This window comes from Elephantulus edwardii, unplaced genomic scaffold, assembly GCF_000299155.1.
Source record: "Elephantulus edwardii isolate Elephantulus edwardi_28Jun2011 unplaced genomic scaffold, EleEdw1.0 scaffold00362, whole genome shotgun sequence".
NCBI lineage: Eukaryota > Metazoa > Chordata > Mammalia > Macroscelidea > Macroscelididae > Elephantulus > Elephantulus edwardii.
In genome coordinates, this window is record NW_006400112.1 from 1103174 (window position 1) to 1122552 (window position 19379).

The following is a 19379-nucleotide window of genomic DNA, read 5'->3' on the forward strand; positions in this document are numbered from 1 at the left end:
AAGATGGATCTAGCAATGACTTTTTTAACTATGAAAGCAACTCCATTTTTCCTCACCTTTTCATCTCCAGAGTAATATATCATATGGTCATCTGAGGATGCATCACCTTTACTCGGGAAACATTACAACTAAACTTCAGAGACATTGATCCCAACATAAGGAACTAACATCAGCTGATGTCTTTGGAATCACAGAAGCATGGAAGCCTCATATATGTTATTAGATGGAGGGTTGGTCAAAAGGAGATAGATGTGAAGGGAGGGGGTAGAAGTGGATGGATATCCTGGTGGATGGTGGAGCAGGGAATAAGGGGGTAAGGACACTTGTGAGAAAGGCAGGGACAACACTGACACTAAAGTTAACGCCGCAATAAGGGATATACCTTTAAAATGCTGGTCTCTCTGATACTTCTCTAAATCTGAACATTCACATTAAGACAGAGTAAGAAGAAGGATTGGCCATCCACTTCTGAAATAGCAGGCCTCTGAAAACCCTATGTACAACAGAACACATTTAGACAACAGAAACGGCAAAGGAGTTTGAGTTTTCTAGTATGGAAATACAAAGGAAGAGGAACAGTTGTAAGCAGACACTGGTGATTGGGACATGGAATGTGAGAACCATGAATGTAGGAAAATTAAATATTGTTAAGGAAGAAATGGAACACATAAATATTGACATACTTAGGCATTGATGAGATGAGATGGACTGGCATGGGACATTTTGAGTCGGATGACCATATGGTATATTACTCTGGAATTGTACTTGATAAGGAGATGAAATCAATTAAGTGGGAAAACAACAACCTCTTGAACAAATGATGATGGTACAATTGGACATGCATCTCTAGAAAACTGAAACAAGATTGATACCTCACATATACAAAAACCAACTCAAAGTGTATTAGCTTGTTGATTACCTTCCAGTAGAGCATGTCTCATAGCGACCCTCTGAACAAAAGGCTTGAAGCCCCTCTACAATTAACGACATTTATAAAAGTTCGTAGAGTTTCCAGAGGCATGCTATTTAGGAAGTGGTTGACACTCAAAGATCATCACTTATAGATGTCCTGATCTGTGGCATGACTAAACTTTCAAACATAACCAAAATCCCACAGCCAAGAAAGGAGATAATAGAATGATGTCACCTTCTAAAAATCAAATCTTTTGTCTACCAAAAAGCTTCTCCAACAGGGTAAAGGAAGCCTACAAACTGGTAAAAAGATAGTTAACAATGACATATCTGATAAGGGACTTAAATCTTAAATTTATATAATACTCCAGCACCACGTAAAAAATAAGAGTTGAGTACAAGGCAGTCTGGCATTTCCTCAGAAAATTGAAAATAAAAATACCATTTGATCCATCATCCTTGTGCTTAGAATGTACCCCCCCAAAAAAAGAAAATCAGAGCTGTGACACAAACAGGTCTACATACCCATGTTTATTGCAACGTTATTGACAGTAGCAGATGGCAGCTGCCCACATGCCCATTAACAAACAAATGGCTAGAGAAATTGCTGTATATCCATACAGTGAAAACTTACACAACACTAAAATAATTTATAAAAAAACTACACAAAAAGAATGAATCTAGAGGACATATTGAATGAAATATCTATATCACAAAAGGACAAACACTGCATAAAATGACCACTGTAACAATAGGATTGATTGCAAACACTGCATAAGATCACCACAACAGGATGGATTGTCGTAGGGAGTGACAGAAAGATATGTGTCAGGTTTGTATCCTTTCTCCATACTTATTCAATCTGTTTGGTGAGAACCCAAAGGCAGTATTATAATAGAGAAAAAGATTGTAGTTGTCAGTGATTTACTTTTTACTTGGATCCACAGTCAACAACTGGTAACAGCAGTCAGTGTATATCAATCCAACAGTTTAATATCAAGACAGATATTAAATAGTGTTGGAAAATTATAAAGCATTTCTCTGGTCCAGTAGCATCTTCATTTTGGAAAATAGTTCTTTCCTATAATTCAAAAAATGGTTTGGGTTTGTTGCGGGGGGGGGTGTGTGTTCAGGGGCTTTGGGTTTTTTTTCTGTTTGTTTTTTTTTTTAATTGTAATTAACTTCAAGAAGTATTTTAAAAAGGTATTTGAAGCTGGTAGTTAAGGGAACAAAGTGGCAGTCGTGTGCTTCAAATAGTTTAAAATACTGTCATCTCTTGATAGCTGTGGGGTGTTTGTCCAAGGACCCTCTGCAAATACCAGAGTCCTCAGATCTTCAAATCTCTTTGCTAAAATGATATAGTGTTTGTGTATGAAAGACCTACACACATCCTTCCATATACTTTAAGTCATCTTCAGAGCATATACAAAGACTTAATATAATGCAGACACAATGTAAGTACTACTTTGCTTTTGTGAGATCACTCTGACCATTAAATTACTTCCCCTCTCCCAGTTGTGGTAGGTTGGCTCCATAGATGTAGAACCTGCAAACATGAGTGCCAGTGTATTTTCAGAGATGTTAATGTTAAGTATATCTTTAACCTCTCTTCCTTTGTTTTTGTTTTTTAATTTTTTGGGGGGTTTTGTTTGTTTGTTTGTTTTGTTTTCTTTTTTGTTTGTTTTTTTTTATGTGTGTACCATCAAATTGGATCTGACTGGTACCAGGAGGCGATTGTTCCTCCCTCTTCAGCAGAGCATCTGGTGGATTTGAATCGTGTACCTCTGGGATTGCAGTGCAGTTTCCTGCCACTAGGCCACGAGAGCTCACCCCTTTGTAAGTCACCTTAGCAGCCATTGGTTTAGTGTAAAATCTGCTGTAGGAAAATCCCAAGCAGCCATACATACTGTTCACTGTGAGCTTCAGAGGCTTCTGTCAAATGCCATACTAAAGAACAAGGTCTGGATTTAAATCTTGTTTCATTAGCTGTTTGATCTGTTTTCTCCTCTCTCCAGTTTTCAGATCTCTCTTGGCAAAATACTAGTTCCTAAGATCTGGCAGCTCAGGAATCTGTTCTGGCTCCATTTTTTGTCATTTCCTCTGCCTCTGTAACAAAGAAGCAACTCTTTGCACTGTTGTAAAACATATGTTAAGTTCCTGAATCATGGAAGGAATAATTTGCTGAAGTCCAGAAGCAAAATGAATTACTTATCCTTTGGTATCCAATAAGCCAGCATAAGCCGTTTTCTTCCTTACTTTCTTCTTTTGTTTACTGGGATCTCCCATCAATTTCTTCCATCTTCATCTCCCAGTTTTTTCTGAAACTTTCTGAAAATCTGCTTATCAGGCACAATGTAGTTGTTTTCATAAAATGCATGAAACATCAGAAACTCATTATGCTCCTATCATCCACCCATCCACATTCCATACATAATGTTCCCAAAGATAATTAATGATATCATTAATTATCTGGCATGGCAGAACATTTAGCTCACATGTTGTTGTTGTGTTGTTATGTGCCATCTAGTTGCCTGAAACTCACAGTGATCCTGTGTACAACAGCCTTAAATCCTGCTCTATCCTGCGCCAATCTTTTGTCTCTTGACACATCTACCCCCATTACCGCCAGTCACTGAATCAACCCATCTCACTGAGGGTCTTAACTCTCCTGCGCTGTCCCTCCACCCTCCAAAGCATGATATCCTTCTCCAGGGACTGGTTCCTCCTTGCAACATGTCCGAAGTATGTCAGAGGAAGTTTCAGAATCCTTGCCTCCAAGGAGCAGCCTGATTTAACCCTCTCCAGGATAAACCTGTTCGTTCTCTTAGCATTCCATTGTATATTCAATACTCTTCTCCAGCACCACAGCTCAAAGGCATCAGTTCTCTTTCTATTATCCCTGTTCCTTGTTCTCTGATGCATTGCAAGTGATTGCAGTGACCATGACCTGTATCAGGCACCCCTTAGTCTCCAGACTGACGTCATTACTTTTCAGAACTTTGGAGAGGTCTCTGACAGCCGACTTTCCTCATACAATACGTCTTTTAATTTCCTGGCTGCTGATGCCAAGAGTGTTGATTGTGGAGCCAAGCTAACTAAAGCTGTTTACAATCTCAGTCTCTTCACCATCCATCATGATGCTGCCAGTCAGCCCAGTGGTGAATCTTTATTTTCTTGATACTGAGCTTCAATCCATATTAAAGGCTTTAGTCCTTGACCTGCAGCAAGCACATCAGGTCTTCCTCCGTTTCAACAAGCAGGGTTGTATCATCTGCATAACGCAGATTTTTGATGAGTTTTCCTACAATCCTGATTCCACATTTCTCCTTATAGAGCTTAGCCTCCCAGATAATCTATCCTGCATATAGATTGAAAAGATAGGGAGATAGGACACATCTCTGCCATACACCCTTCCCAGTTTTGAACCATGCAATGTTTTCTTGCTCTGTTCTGATGACTGCCTCCTAGTCCAAGTATAGATTCCTCATAAGCACAATCAAGTGTTCTGGGATTCCCATTCTTCTTAGAGTTAGCCACAGTTTGTTTTCCACACAGTCAAATGCCTTTGCATAGTCAGTGATACACTGGTAGACATTCCTCGCATACTCCCTGCTTTCAGCCAAGATCCATCTAACTTTAGCTACAATATCCCTAGTACCACGACCCCTTCTAAACACAGCCTGCACTTCAAACCGTTCTCTCTTGATGTGCTGTTCCAGTTATTTTTGGGTAATCTTCAGAATCTTGCTTGCATGTGATATTAATGATACTATTTGATAATTTCTACATTCTATCAGATCACCTTTCTTTAGAATGGGGACAAATATAGATCTCTTCTTGGCCACGTATGATCTGCTAAATGAAATTGGCATCCTTCCACATGTGTTCTTACAGATACAGGCAATAAGATTCACTGTACATGTTTTGCACATTCTCCGTTGGGATTGCAACCCTTTCTGTCTTCGGAATCTGTTGAACTTGTTCAGACAAATGGTAGCTTTTACAATTAATTAATTTCTTTGCTGATATTTCCACATCATAGAGCAGTCGACCACAGGTAACATTTCTTTCACTATATCCACTCCTATCCCCAAGTTTTGGCATGTTGCATCCTATCTTGGACCAGTAAGGAACTTTGAAAACTTTAACTCTCTGTAGTAGCACTTCAGATCAAACCCACAACGTGGCTAGAAGCCGTACTACAATCCCAGAGGTATGCTGATTCATCAGATGCTCTGCTGGAGAAGCAGGGATAATTTCCTATACCAGTTAGATCTGATTTGACGGTACATGCGCAAAAAAATAATAAAAATAAAATTTTTTTTAAAGTATTATTACCCACAGTGATACCAGGTTCTATTTTGTGAACCCTTACGAGGAAAAAAACCTAACAGTGTTCTTTCTGTTGCGGCAGCCTCAACCTGCACAGTCTTTTTTGTTTGAAAGCAAATGGAAAAATGCAGTCCTTTAGTTTAAACACAACACAGAAATGTGGCTGCAGGGAGCCTACGGTGGATGTTTTCTCTAATGCAGAATGGTGATGGACCAAAGGTGCCACACCAATAATCTCATTCTGATGTCTTTACATTCTGCATTGTCTTCATGCTAAGAGAGTCAACACCGCAAGTGGAGGAGGAGGTGGCTGGACACATTTAACTGCATTCACTAGTTCATGTTTTAGAGTCATTACCTCAAGTTTATACCAATTGATTGGCTAGTTCTAGAGCTGTGGATTTTTTACTTCAAGCCACCAAGGTTCTTTGATCTTTCTATTCATCAAGAACAGTCCCAAGCTAGATGAATTGGTCCCAGACACATGAGAATAACTTTCTTCTTTCAGATCCTGAGAAAGTTGTGTCAATTTAGCCAAGTATCAAACTTTCAAGTACTCAGATTTTTCTGGGACATTGGGTGTCTCAAAAGCATAATTCTTTTCCATTATTTTGGACTTGAATTTCATAAGTCCTTATTTTGCTGCTATTTTCTCATCAGAGCCTTCATAAACATCCTTCATATATAAAAGGAGTTACAATTTCTCTCCTAGTATTAAGAACAGTTTTCATTTCACAAGACAGGAAGTAGAGTGCTCAATGTTTTTGACCATGACACAACAGCTCACATTGGTTTTAGCTGACTCAACCAAGTCTTTGTCAAACGAGAAATACAATACCTGGTTGGTTGACTTAATCTTCATAAGCATCTAGCCAATAAAATTGCAACACTTATTCTTCATCTGCCCCTTTTACTAATGGAAGATGATTGGAATCCATTTGAACTTCCTGCGCTAAGATACAGCTTTCATCTTCCTGATCAGTTTTCCAACAAGACACATCTGGGAGAAAATTTTCTAAGTGTGCCATGGGCTCTTTCTCAGAATCTGCTACATGGGTCAGTCCCTCTGCTGGTTCATTCTTTTGGTCCCTAATCTTGGCAGCCACAGGCTCCATGGTCTCCTCCTGAATGTCCATGGGCTCATCAAAATAGCCATCTTCAAAACCCATTGCTCCATCCACCTCTTTGTCTTCTGTATATGAAGCCTTCACCATCTCTCTGGTAAATTCAACATGTTTAAGATGAATAGGACGTACTTAAGGTTCCCTCTTTGTAACAGGGCAAACAGTTAATTCTGAAGGAACTGCCTTGGGGGTATGCACAGATAATGGATTCCTTTAATTTCCAGCTGGTGTTTTCTTCTGTCATAGGTAGTGATTGGAGATTTCTCAGTGCTCATATCCTGCAGAAGGTCACCTAGCAGATCATCCTTGGACAAGTCACCAGCTTAATCTGTAGTTTTCTTTCCCCCACTAGCAATAAACATAGGCTTAATATCATTTGGTTTTTGTCACCTCCACCTTCTTTACATTCCTCTTCTCTTTGTTGGATGTTTTATTACTTTTTCCTTTCTGGCTGGAATCAAGAGCATCATCTTCAAAGTAATCATCAGAAATCTCTCAGCTATCCTCCCTAACTCAATACTGATGTCATCCACAATCCAGTCATCATTCTGGCAAGCCTGAACCAGCTTTGGAATACTGATCTTCTACAACTTCTTCATACACATTTGTAATGTCCTAATCTCATATACTTTCCACCAGCTTCTGCAATTTTCAGTCTCTCTAGCGCTTCTTGGCACCCTTTCTTTGTTTTTCTTTCTTGTCGGGATCAAAATACTACAAAACTCCCTGAATTTCAAAAAATGATTTTGTTCTGTCTACTGGACCTCAGTAAGGCTGGCACAGTATCTTGGTTTCTCAGGCAAACCTCATTGTCTTGGTCTGGGCTATGCAGCCACAGTGGGTCCAAGTTCAACATAATGGCAACTTTGAAAGATATTATCAGGCAACTGAAGTCAGAAACATTCAGAAAATTACCAAGTCTATAAAAATGGTAGCAGCAGCAAAATATGCCCGATCATTGAGGGAGCTGAAACCACCTTGGCTGTATGGAGTTGGAGCTCTAGGTCTCTTTGAGAAAGCTACAGGTTCTTGAAGGCAAGAAGAAACACCTCATTATTAGTGAATCCTTATATTGAGGGCTTTGTGGTGCTATTCGTTCCTTGGTTGCCAAACAGATGAAATGTGAGGTGGCTGAGTTTATAGCAGCTGGAAAAGAAGATACTATGGTTTGGATGGGAGATAAAATTGGGCATCTTTCATAGGACTCATGCTGACCAGTTTCTGATGACATTTAAGTGAGATACCATTTCACTCCGGTAGCGGTGGCCAAGTTTAACAAGACAGCAAGTAATAAATATTAGAGAGGATGTGAAGAGATAGGCACTCATATTTGTACATTATTGGTGAGATTGTAAAATGGTACAACTACTCTGGAAGGTTGTCACTTCCTCAAAAAGCTGAACATAGAAATTCTATATGACCCAGCCATTCCACTGCTTGGAATACATCCCAAGAATATGAGATCTGAGGTTCAGATGGAGACTTTTACACCAATGTTCATAGCAGTATTATTCACCATTGCAAGAACATGGGAGCACCCCAGATGTCCAGCCACAACCAGCTGGATTGAGAAATTATGGAACATTCACAAAATGGAATACACACATGAGCAGTGATTTTGTATATTACTACCTAACTTGAGAGGGACTGGAGAACATTATGCTGAGTGAACTAAGTCAGTCCCATTAAGGACAAACACTGTATAATATCATTATTGTGGAATGAGTATGAAGATCTCAGAGGGGGAGGCTAATCATAGGGTCACACAGTTTGATGAAGGGGTGAAGGAAGTGGGAAAGATCTGTTGTGAAAAACAATGTATTTGAACTTTGTAAATAAATCTATATAAATTTTTTTAAAAAAGGAATCAGTCCAGGTCTGTGATCTCCTATAAGACTGATGAAAATCCATATTTCCCCTTAATACCATTGCAAGTGCTAAATGCATGAATATCTCTAATGATATTGATGCTTATGTGCTATGAAATTACAGTCTGGCAAACAGCATCTAGTACTCCCTGAAGGGTCCACCAGTGAACAAAGTACAAGGATGAGAGCTATGGACAGTCCTCACAGGAATGCCTCTGAGATCATTGACAAACTGACTTTGATAAGCAACTGCACCTGCCAAGCTGTCATCTCAAAGGAGTTGATTATCATTATCTCTGATGCTGCAGCTCTGGATTAAAGCAAATCAAGTGTCATCCTCACACAAGAAGAAAAGTTAAGCCAACTCATTTCATTATGCTTAATGTAGTCCTTTTCAGAAACACTGTTGGTCCGTTCTTCAAATTATTTAACAATAAATTATTTTAAAATTTTTAAGAAATGTTTTTGTGTTAACATTTAATCAGTTAATATTTTTAATAACATCCATTTGCTGTATAGAGGTAACTCATGGTTGCTGTGATGCTGAGCATTGTGACACTGATGCATCAAATGTAATAATGGTTACCCATGGTGGACTGTGTTTGGTGGAACTCCTAATTAAAACAAGCTTGGAAACAGGAGTGGCATCCGCTTCTGAAATAGCTTTGCCTCCAGAAATTTTATGAACTTGGAGAAATGATGAAAGTTATACACTGTTCAGATCTTTTGTTTATAGGGTCGCTATGAGTCGTCTACAGACTTGATGGCTCTTAACAACAAGAAGCCTCGCTTACTGATTTGAATCAGTCAAGACCTGATGAGTCTTTTGGGTTTTTTGTATTTAAAATTCAGTTCAGCCCTGACTGAGAATCTCCAATTTGGGGCCTCTTGTGTGAAGCAGTTGGATTCTGGAGGGTAAGTTTTAATTTAATTGAAAGTCCAGTATAAATATGAACTATTTGATTGGTTTTTATTTCATTAGCAATTAAATGTGAGCTGATAGGTCCTTTGGATTTAATTTATAATCAGCTGTACACTGGAAGCCTCTTAAATCAATCCTGACCTGGTGGGTGGGCCTTTATATTTAAAAGTCAGTTGAGGCCTCTGGCCCTGGACCTGATCTTTGGAGAGAACATTGTTCTAAGTAGTACATTACTTGTCTGTCAGTTTACTGTACTGAGAGATAACTTGGAATTTGCTGGGATGCTGAAAACTGTGCCACTGATGTTTCAAATAATGATTATCCATGGTAGGCGGTGATTGGTAGAGCTCCCAGATTAAGACAGACAAGAAAGTAGGATTGGCATCGACCTCTTTAGTAACAAGCCTTTGAAAACCCTATGAACACTAGATGAGTGATAACTGGGAAGGGTGGAGGGTCAGTGAAGGAGATAAAGACCCTTGACCAGGTGGATTGATGCCATGACTGCTTCAGTGGGCTCTGGTGTGTCAGTGTGAGAATGGCAGAGGATGGAACAGGGTTCAGATCATTTGTTCATTGTGTCGCTTTGAGACATACTCGACTCTTCGGTACCCAATAACAACAGCCTGTTTAAGATTCTCTGAGCTTCTCATATTTGGACTTACAGGCTCAGAATGCCAATGGGGTGTCAGCTCTGAATCAGTTCCTGCTCAACAGCAATGATTGAGTGTAATAGTCCATATACAGAACCCTACTGTTGTTCTGTACCATCGAGTCACCTTTGACTCATAGTGACCCTATGTACAACAGCCCTAAACCCTGCTCTGTCCTGTGACAATCTCACTGTCTCTGACACACCTACCCCCATAACCCCAGTCACTGAATCAATCCACCTCATAGAGGGTCTTCCTTTCCTGCACAATCCCTCCACCCTCCCAAGCATGTCCAAAGTATTTCAGACCAAGCTTCAGAATCCTTGCCTCCAAGGAGCAGCCTGGTTTAACCTCCAGAATGAGATCTGCAGGACACAGCACCCTTGCTTGGAAAACATTACCACTAAACTCAAGAGACACTGGCCACAGCATAAGAAATTGTCAGCAGCTGAAGTGTTTGGAATCACAGAAGCCCATAAAGCTTGAGATATAAACTTATCACATCAAGGGCTGGAAAACGGGAGATAGGTGTTGAAGGGAGTGAGTGGAGTGGGTGGGGATGCTAATGAATGGTGGAGCAGGGAAATAAGTGGGTCAAGACACTTGGGACAACACTGAAACTAATCGTTAATTCCACAATTGGGGAAATATCTTTCATCTGCTTTTTCCTTTAAAATGCTTGTCTGTCAGATACTTCTCTAAATCTGAGCATTCAGGTTAAGATAGACTAGAAAGAACGATTGAAAACCCTATGTACATACAAAACCCTAGTAAATTTAAAGACCATTGAGCACCTGATCCAAGTCATGGTATTTTCAATTGCTTCTTTTGCATTTGAAAGCTGGATCAAGAATAAGGCTAAATAGAAGAATTAGTGCCTTTTTGATGCTGTAAAAGAGTATCCAATGTATACTATCTAGTGGATACCAAAAGAAACAAATCTAAGACGTATAGCCAGGCGTGCTTCGTAAAGACAATATGGTGAAATTTTTGCCTCACATACTTTAGCATGTTGTCAGAAAGAACCAGTATTTGGAAAAAAGACATTCTACTGGAATAGGTGGAGAGTCAGAGCAACACAGGAAGACTCTCAACACTGACACCATGTAACAGTGGGCTCATGCATTTCAGGGATTATGAGGATTATGCAAGATAGGGCAAGGTTCAGATCTCTTGTTCATAGGTTATGAATCAGAGTTGACAGCATCTCAAATGTGTAACATTGGGATGTTGGTAGTTTTTATCTACCAGTTACTCTGTAGGAAAACCATGTGCACAACTCCATTAAAGCTTTACAGCTTCAGAAACCAGATGGAAGTTTCAGAAACAGAGTGAGTTTGGTTTTGGTGGTTTTTTTGTTTGTTTGTTTTTGTTTGTTTAACACTGTGTGTATCTGTGTGTGTGTGTGTGTGTGTCTGTATACAGTGCAATAGACAAGCGTTTTAAAGGTCCTTAGCAATTTATAGGATCACTAAGTAGTCCTAAGACTAAAATGTTTCCAGTTCTGTTTTAACCCTCTAGAGTAGTCAAAAATCAAATTAATTGAGTTCATGTACATATTTTTTTACTTGAGATATTCTTGAGTTACAATGAACTACATATATATCCATCAGTGTGTGTGAAACTGCATTTTTCTGGGAGGAAGTTTGGAAATTTGTTGAGAGACTCTGGGGGGGAAATGTCATACATTATGTGAACATGATCTAAGTATTAATCAGGATAATATGATGGAATACCAGGTGGGGAAATTGTCCATATGACAGGAATGCTGAATTTAGAAATTTTATCATTTGGTGTAGAGCAGTGCATATATCATTAGAAGAGGCTTTAACAAATCAGTAGTGAAATTTTGAAGAAGAAAGAAATGTTAGAAATTATGAGAAGAAACATTTTAATGTGAAAAGTTAAGATGAAGATTTTTCTAAACTAACTCAGGGTTCTCTGTTGCTTAAAAACATAAACACTGATCACTTTGTTATAGTTGATAGGCAGAAGGGGGGAAAAAACAACCATGCAGTTCTCACTAATTTTCTAGAAAATGCCATTTCCATTCTCAGGGACGATTAATCTGAATGATCTTAACTTTTCACAGTTAGTGTAATTACTGAAACAAAATTCAAACACTATTGAGTTCGTAATTATCATCGACATTGTTATTATTATGTACCGTCAAGTCACCTGCAACTCATATGGACCTTATGTACAATAGCTCTGAAGCCTGCACTGTCCTGAGCCAGTCTCACTGACTCAGATACACCTATTCCCATTGCCCTAGTTACTGTTATCAATCCATCTCATCCAAGCATGATGTCTTTATCCAAGCATTGGCCTCTCCTGGCTACATACACAAAGTAGTAAGACATAGCTTCAGAATCCTAGCCTCCTAGGAGAAACTTGGTTTAACCCTTCCCAAGACAGACTTGTTTATTTTCTTGACATGCATGATAGGTTCAGGACTCTTCTGCAGCACCAAAATCAAAGGCATCAATTTTTCTTCTGTCATCCTTAGTTATTATCCAGCTTTCTGATGCATTGCAAGTAATTTTGAAGACCATCAACTTGGTCAGGCACACCTTAGTTTCTAGACTAACATTGTTGCTTGTCAGGACTGTGGAAAGGTCTCTAACAGCAGATTAACCTAATACTATTTGCCTTTCGATTTCCTGACTGTTGGTGCGAAAAGTGTTGATTGTGGAGTCAAGCAAGCTTTACCTGTTAACATCAATCTCTTCTCCATCCATCATCATGCTGCCAGTTGGCCCAGTGGTGAGAATCTTTGAAGACCACAGTCCTTGACCTTTTGCAGCAAGCACTTTAGGTCCTCCTCATTTTCAGCAAGCAAGGTGTGTCATCTGCATAACCTAGCTTGTTGATGAGTTTTACTCCAATCCTGATGCCCTGTTCCTCCTCATAAAGCCCAGCTTCCCAAATGATATGTTACGGAGACATCCCTGACACACTCCTCTCCTGATTTTGAATCATGCAGTGTTTCCCTGCTCTGTTCTGAGGACTTCTTCCTAGTCCAAGTATAGTTTTCACATAAGCACAATCAAGTGTTGTGTGATTCCTATTCTCCTCAAGGTTAGCCACAATTTGTTGTGAGCTACACAGTCAGATTCCTTTGTATAGTCAGTGAAACACAAATAGATATTTCTCTGCTCTCTGCCAAGATCCAGCTGACATTGGCAGTAGTGTCTATAATGCCACGGCCTCTTCTTTAGTCCTGCTTGCAATTCTGCTAGTTCTGTAAATGTACTGTTCCAGTCATTTCTGGATTATCTTCAGCAGGATTTTTTTTTCTGTGTGTGATATTGTATAATTATTTCCACACTCTAGTGGGTCACCTTTTTTGGAATGAGAATAAATATGCATATCTTCTAGTCAGTTGGCAAGGTAGTTGTCATCCGGACTTCTTGGCACAACCTGGTGCGCATGTCCAGGGCAGCATCTGTTTGCTGAAATATGTTAATAGGTATTCCTCAATTCCTGGGGCTTTATCTTTTGCCAAGTCCTTCAGAGCAACCTAAACTTGCTTCATCACCATTGCCTCTTGATCATATGTTGTTTCTTGAAAATTCTTCTGTGTCAGACAATTTGTTTTGGTACAGTGACTCTAAACTCCTTCCATATTATTTTAATACATCCTGGATCATTCACTATGTTAAAAATGTTTATGAGAATGTGGGGAAATTTAAATCCTTCATTGCTAGAGGGACTGTAAAATGGAATAGTTATTATAGAAAACAGTATGGAAGTTCTTTAAGTAACTAGTAATAGAACTGCCATATGACTCATCTATTCCACTCCTACTTATATACCTCAAAGTCATGAAAACAAAGGCATATACTAGTATGCACTGCAGCAGTCTCTGTATTCAGAAAGTAGATGCATTAACTGTCCATCAGTGAATGATGAATGAATAAACAAAATGTGGCGTATATATGAAATAGAATACTAATGTAAGTAAGAAAAATAAAGTCATGATACATGGTGTAAGACATTCTGAGTGTATTAATTTTATTACAAACTGATAAATATTGCATAATCTACATATAAAAGGGTTTGTTTATTTTGTTTTAAGAAAAAGCAAATAATAAAGACTAAAGTTTCTTTATGTTTCCCTGAGCTGAGAAGGAAGAGAAAGGGGAGAAATTTTTTATATGGAATTGATGTCTTTGAGTTGTGGTGGAAAAGAAAACCAAATACCCCATGGACTTCCAGAAGAAAAAATATGTCTGGAGAAAAATGCAGCCAGAATGTTCCATGGCATTCGTTTCTCATGCTTTGGGCATGTTGTTGGGAGAAGCTATTTCTTGGAAGGAGAAATCATACTTGAAAGGTGGAGGGTCAGGCAAAGAGAGGAAGACCCTCAACAAGATGGATAGATACAGTGTCTGTAACACTGGGTTCAAGTGTGTTGGAGATGATGAGGGTGGCACAGAGTTTATTTAGGTCTTCTGATTATAGGGTTGTGCTCAACTCTAGGGCACCTCACAACAACTGAGTTTCTATTTATGATCTTGAGAAAGTACATTGGATAAGCATAGACTTGCATAATTATAATAACTGATAATTATTTTGCAGTTACCATAGTTGATGTCAGTAAGTTGAAATCACTTGTAAAAAGGTGAATCGGCATAAAAGTGATGATTGTATTTACAACTCTAGCCATTAGGACTGCTTATGTAAAACCCAACATCTCATGGGATTTAGTATTTTAGTTTGGAGGGTTAAGGTCATAATATGAATGAATATCACATTTAAATTACAGTGTTAACATACTCCTTCCTCTTCGTTTGTGGTGTTTTGTAGTACATTGATCTTTATTCATCTGGAGCAACAGAGGAAGGAAGAGAATTAAGAGGGAAATGAATTTTGTCTCCAGTTTACTTGAGAACACCTACCTTCTTTTCCTTGAGACCATATGAACTGAATAGTACCAAGCTATTTTTTGTTGTTATGTGCCATTAAGTCTCTTGTGACTCACAGCAATCCTATGTACAAAAGCTCTGAAGCCTTGAGGCAGTCTCACTGACTGACACCCTCATTCTCCCAGTTACTGTATCAGTTCATCTCATCTGGGGTCTTCCTCTCCTGTGCTGTCCCTCAACTCTTCCAAGCATGATTTCTTTCTCCAAGGACTGGCCCCTCCTTGCAGCATGTCCAAAGTATGTCAAACAGAGCTTCAGAATCCTTGCTTCCAAGGAACAGCTTTTTTCACCCTCTCTGGGACGAACCTGTTTGTTCTTTTAAAGACTGTTCTCCAGCATCACAGCCCAAAGGCATCAATTCTCCTTCTACCAACCCTAATCATTGTCCAGCTTTCTGATGCATAACAAGTAATTGCAAAAACTATGCCCTGGATCAAGTGCACCTTAGTCTCAAACTGGCATTGTTGCTCTTCAGTTCTGGAGAGATCCCTGACAGCCGACTTTCCGAATGCAATTTGTCTTGATTCCTGGCTGCTGGAACCGAGTGTGTGTTGATTGTGAAGCCAAGCAAACGGAAATGGTTAACAATCTCAATCTCTTCACCGTCTATCATGATGCTGCCAATTGGCACAGTGGTGAGAATCTTTGTTTTCTTAAAATGTTGAGCTTCAGTCCTTATTGAAGGTTGCAGACCTTGACCTTCTCCTCAGTTTTAGCAAGCAAGGTGTGTCATATGCATAAAGCAGGTTGTTGATGAGTCTTCCTCCAATCCTGATACTACACATTCCTCCTCAGAGCCCAGCCTCTTGGATGATCTGTGCAGCATATAGATTGAAAAGCTACTATTATTGAACTTTTTATGCAGTGATTCAATAGTTAAATCCTTACCAAATAGGGAAAATACAGAATTTCAAATTTTTAGGAACCTCAGAATTTCTGGAGTAATGGATGATGGAAAAGTCCTTTACTTTTTTCCATAAAGGTTTTGACAGTTCTCTGAACAGTTTTTAGACATACTGTTGATGGATAGTGAATTCTTTATAATACGTGAAAAATTCTATTTCCATTATGGTTGTTCATTTGCATTTTATTTTTTGCCTTAGAAAATCTTGAAACTTAACCTTTCAAGCAGAAATATCCTCTAATGCTTTATAATTGCTACTAAGGAACTTGTTAGTGCATAAAGAAGAGGAAAAAAAACCTTTCATACATAGTTCCTTTTGTGCTAATCGAAGTAAGATTACAATAGAAATTTGTTTTATAATAATACACATATGCATATATGACTGACACGTTCAAAGAACAAATGGAACTCTGCTATCATTCAAGAATAGGAAGAGGTCTGGTCCATAGCTTGTTCCTTGGTAAACTGCTGCTGCTCCTAGGAGAAAAATGGGTAGTGTCTTTCCATTAAGATTTTTCAGCCTTGGGAAGGCAGTGGAAAATCACTTTGAATTGGAATTTGCTTGACAGCAATAAGTGTTTGTGTTTTATTCATAAATGTTATAGTCCAACTTTTATTTATCTAATCATGTCAGATCATTTATGAAAGAGGTAGGAAAATTAATTATAAACTGTATATGGAAAGGAATGAAACCTCAAATAAGCAAATCACTACTAAAAAGGTGGGGGGAGTTAGGAAATCTTATACTTCTTGATCTCAAAACCAACTGTACATCCACAATAATTGAAAGCGTGGCAGATTCATAGGCTTCAGCATAGGCTTAGCCTCAAAATCAGTCCATTGGAGGAGAAGCAGTCTTTATAGAGTTTAAATCCATCAAACATGGCAGGACATCCTCTTTAACAAATGGTGCAGACAAAATGAGTATCTTATTTGTAGAAGACTGAAACATGATTTATACTTCAAGTCGTATAAAAAAAACTAAGCCAAAATGGATCTAAAACCTCAACTTAAAAATCAAAACCTTAATCGTCAAAGAAAAAAATAGTTTAAACTTAGGAACCCTAATCAGTGGCATAGTTTATCACATATAACTGAAATCACATAAACACTTTCTCCAAAAAAGTGAACTTAGACTGGGGGGGGGGGCAGGTGTGGCAAAGAACTTAAAATGGCCTAAAATAATATATCAACTAGTAAAGATAATGCAGTCACAAAATCATCAGAACATACTAAAAGACACTTCGCCAAAGGAGACATTTATTCAGATGGTCGAACAAAATCATGAAATAAATGTTCAATATTCTCTCCACCACAGTCAGCACCCATGGAAGCAATAGTTAAGAAATTGGGCAAATCTGTTACCAAGGACTTCTTTGAAGTGCTGCTAAAGAACAAGATGTCACTTAGATGTTCTTAACCCAACTGATACTATTATCAGTTGCTTCATTTGCTGTCAGAGTTGCTCAGTGAGTAAGGAAGATTAAAGAACAATGCCTTTTATTGTGGTGTAGTTATTATTATGTTGGTGAAAAATACAGAGTATGTAATGGGCTACAAAAGAAAAAAAAAACAAACCTATATTGGAAGGAATTTAGCCATCATGCTCTTTAAAAGCAGAAATCATTCGGTGTCATTTGAGCATGTTAGCAGGAAGAATCAGTCCCTGGAGAAGGACATCATTCTTGGAAAAGTACAATGTTAGTGAAGAGAGAAAGACCTTCAGTGAAATGGGTTGACATAGTGACTATAATAGTGAACTTAAACACAGCAGACTTAGGATGGTACAGCATTTTGTTCTGGGTTTTTTATACATAGGGTCATTATGTAGCACTAGCTCAACCGAATATCAAGATATTTGCCAATTTAAAATTTTTTAATGGACAATTTGAAGACATTGATTTGTATTATACATCTATTAACATTGTCATCATTGAGTAAATTCCAAAGTATAGTGACTGTAGAACAGAGTAGCACTGACTGAACAGGGTTTACAAGACTGTCATCTTTATAAAAGGCACCTCCCACAGCTTGCTTCCATGAAGTGACTGGTGTTATCCACTAATAAACTTTGACCTCTTACACATTTCCTTGTTGTAGATAATTTTATATGAGTGAAAACCTACAGTATTTATAATTTTGTTACCTCCTTGGCATAAAATTTTTGCACTGTATCCATGTTGTAGGGTTTTAGATCTTGCTAACATTTGGTTGTATGTGTATACCACATTTTGTTTATCCATTTTTTTATGGACTTTTAGTTTACTTCTGCTTTTTGGCTTATTAGAAAATAGTTCTGCAGTGAACATGCTCAGAAGGCTTCTGGAGTGTGTTTTTTTTGTTTTTGTTCCTGCTTTCAATATTTTTTAATAATATTTTTTAGGATTAAGATCATTCAGTTATATGTTAGTTACCATTGTGCAGTCCCATCAGTAGTGGGTAAAGATTTCCAATTTTTAACATCTTAGTCAACACTTATTTTATTTATTCATTTATTGTAGTAATTCTAGGGGCATAGTCCATATAGAATGACTCTGTTTTCGCAGTGCCTCTGCCCCTGCAGTATTTCAGATCCATCTCCCATGCGATTTACAATCTCAGAAACTCAGTGGAGTGTCAGGTGGGTTTGGGTTCCAATTCCAAGGCATTAAGTTTTTTGTTAGCGACCCAGTCTAGTGACTGTGATGAATTGGTTTCTCATTGTGTGGTTCATATGAGGAGGGCACAATATTAAGCAGAGTTTTGGTAGATTGTATATAAGGGCAGTTGGAGTGGGGCCTGATTTGACAGCATCTAACCAGGGTAACAATTAATTGTCACACATAGGTTAAGATTTTGGCACAGTAGTTAAGAATTTCAAACCCACTACTCACTCAGCAAAGGAGCAAGCTCTGATGGCCTAGTGATAAGAGACTGCATTGGTTGGAATCGACCTTCTGCTTCATGGGAGAAGGATGGACAGTCCCATCCCATGTGATTTATTGTGTCTGAAAACCTACTGGAGGGTCAGCTGTGGGTTGATTCAGACTCCATGATACAAAATAGCAGCATTTAACTCCACAGATGGAAAAAGTGGCTGTCTTCTTACATAAAGATTGTTCTTGTTGTTGTTGTAGTTATGTATCGTCGAGTTGCTTGCGACTCATAGCAACCCTATGTACAACAGCCCTAAACCCTGCTCTATCCTGTGCCACTCACACTGCCACTGACACACGCATCCCGATTACCCCAGTCACTGACTCAATCCACCTCTTAGAGGGTCTTCCTCTCTTACGCTGTCCCTCCACCCTCCCAAACATGATGTCCCTCTCCAAGGACCTGTCCCTCCTTACAACATGTCCAAAGTATGTCGAATGAAGCCCCAGAATCCTTGCCTCCAAGAAGCAGCCTGGTTTAACCCTCTCCAGGATGAATTTGTTTGTTTTCTTAGTAGTCCATGGTACATTGAATACTCTTCTCCAGCCCCACAGCTCAAAGGCATCAATTCTCCTGTCTTTCCTAGTCATTGTCCAACTCTCTAATGATCCAACAAGTGATTGCAAAGACCGTGGCCTGTATCTGGTGCACCGTAATCTCCAAAGTGACACCATTGCTCTTCAGTACTTTGGAAAGGTCCCTAGCAGCAGACTTTGCCATCGCAATACGTTGTGGTGTGTTTTTTTTTATTTCCTGGGTACTTGTGCTAAGAGTGTTGACCGTGATGCTGCTAATTGGTCCAGTGGTGAGAATCTTT

At 38.8% G+C, this 19379-nt stretch overlaps 1 protein-coding gene and 1 pseudogene across 1 annotated transcript in view; one reads left to right on the forward strand and one right to left on the reverse strand.

The window, feature by feature from the left end:
* The window catches only part of AKAP10 (A kinase (PRKA) anchor protein 10), a 194015-nt gene that overhangs the window by 81327 nt on the left and 93309 nt on the right, over nucleotides 1-19379 (forward strand). The window lies entirely within an intron of this gene.
* LOC102869730 lies at nucleotides 1171-7098 on the reverse strand (annotated as a pseudogene).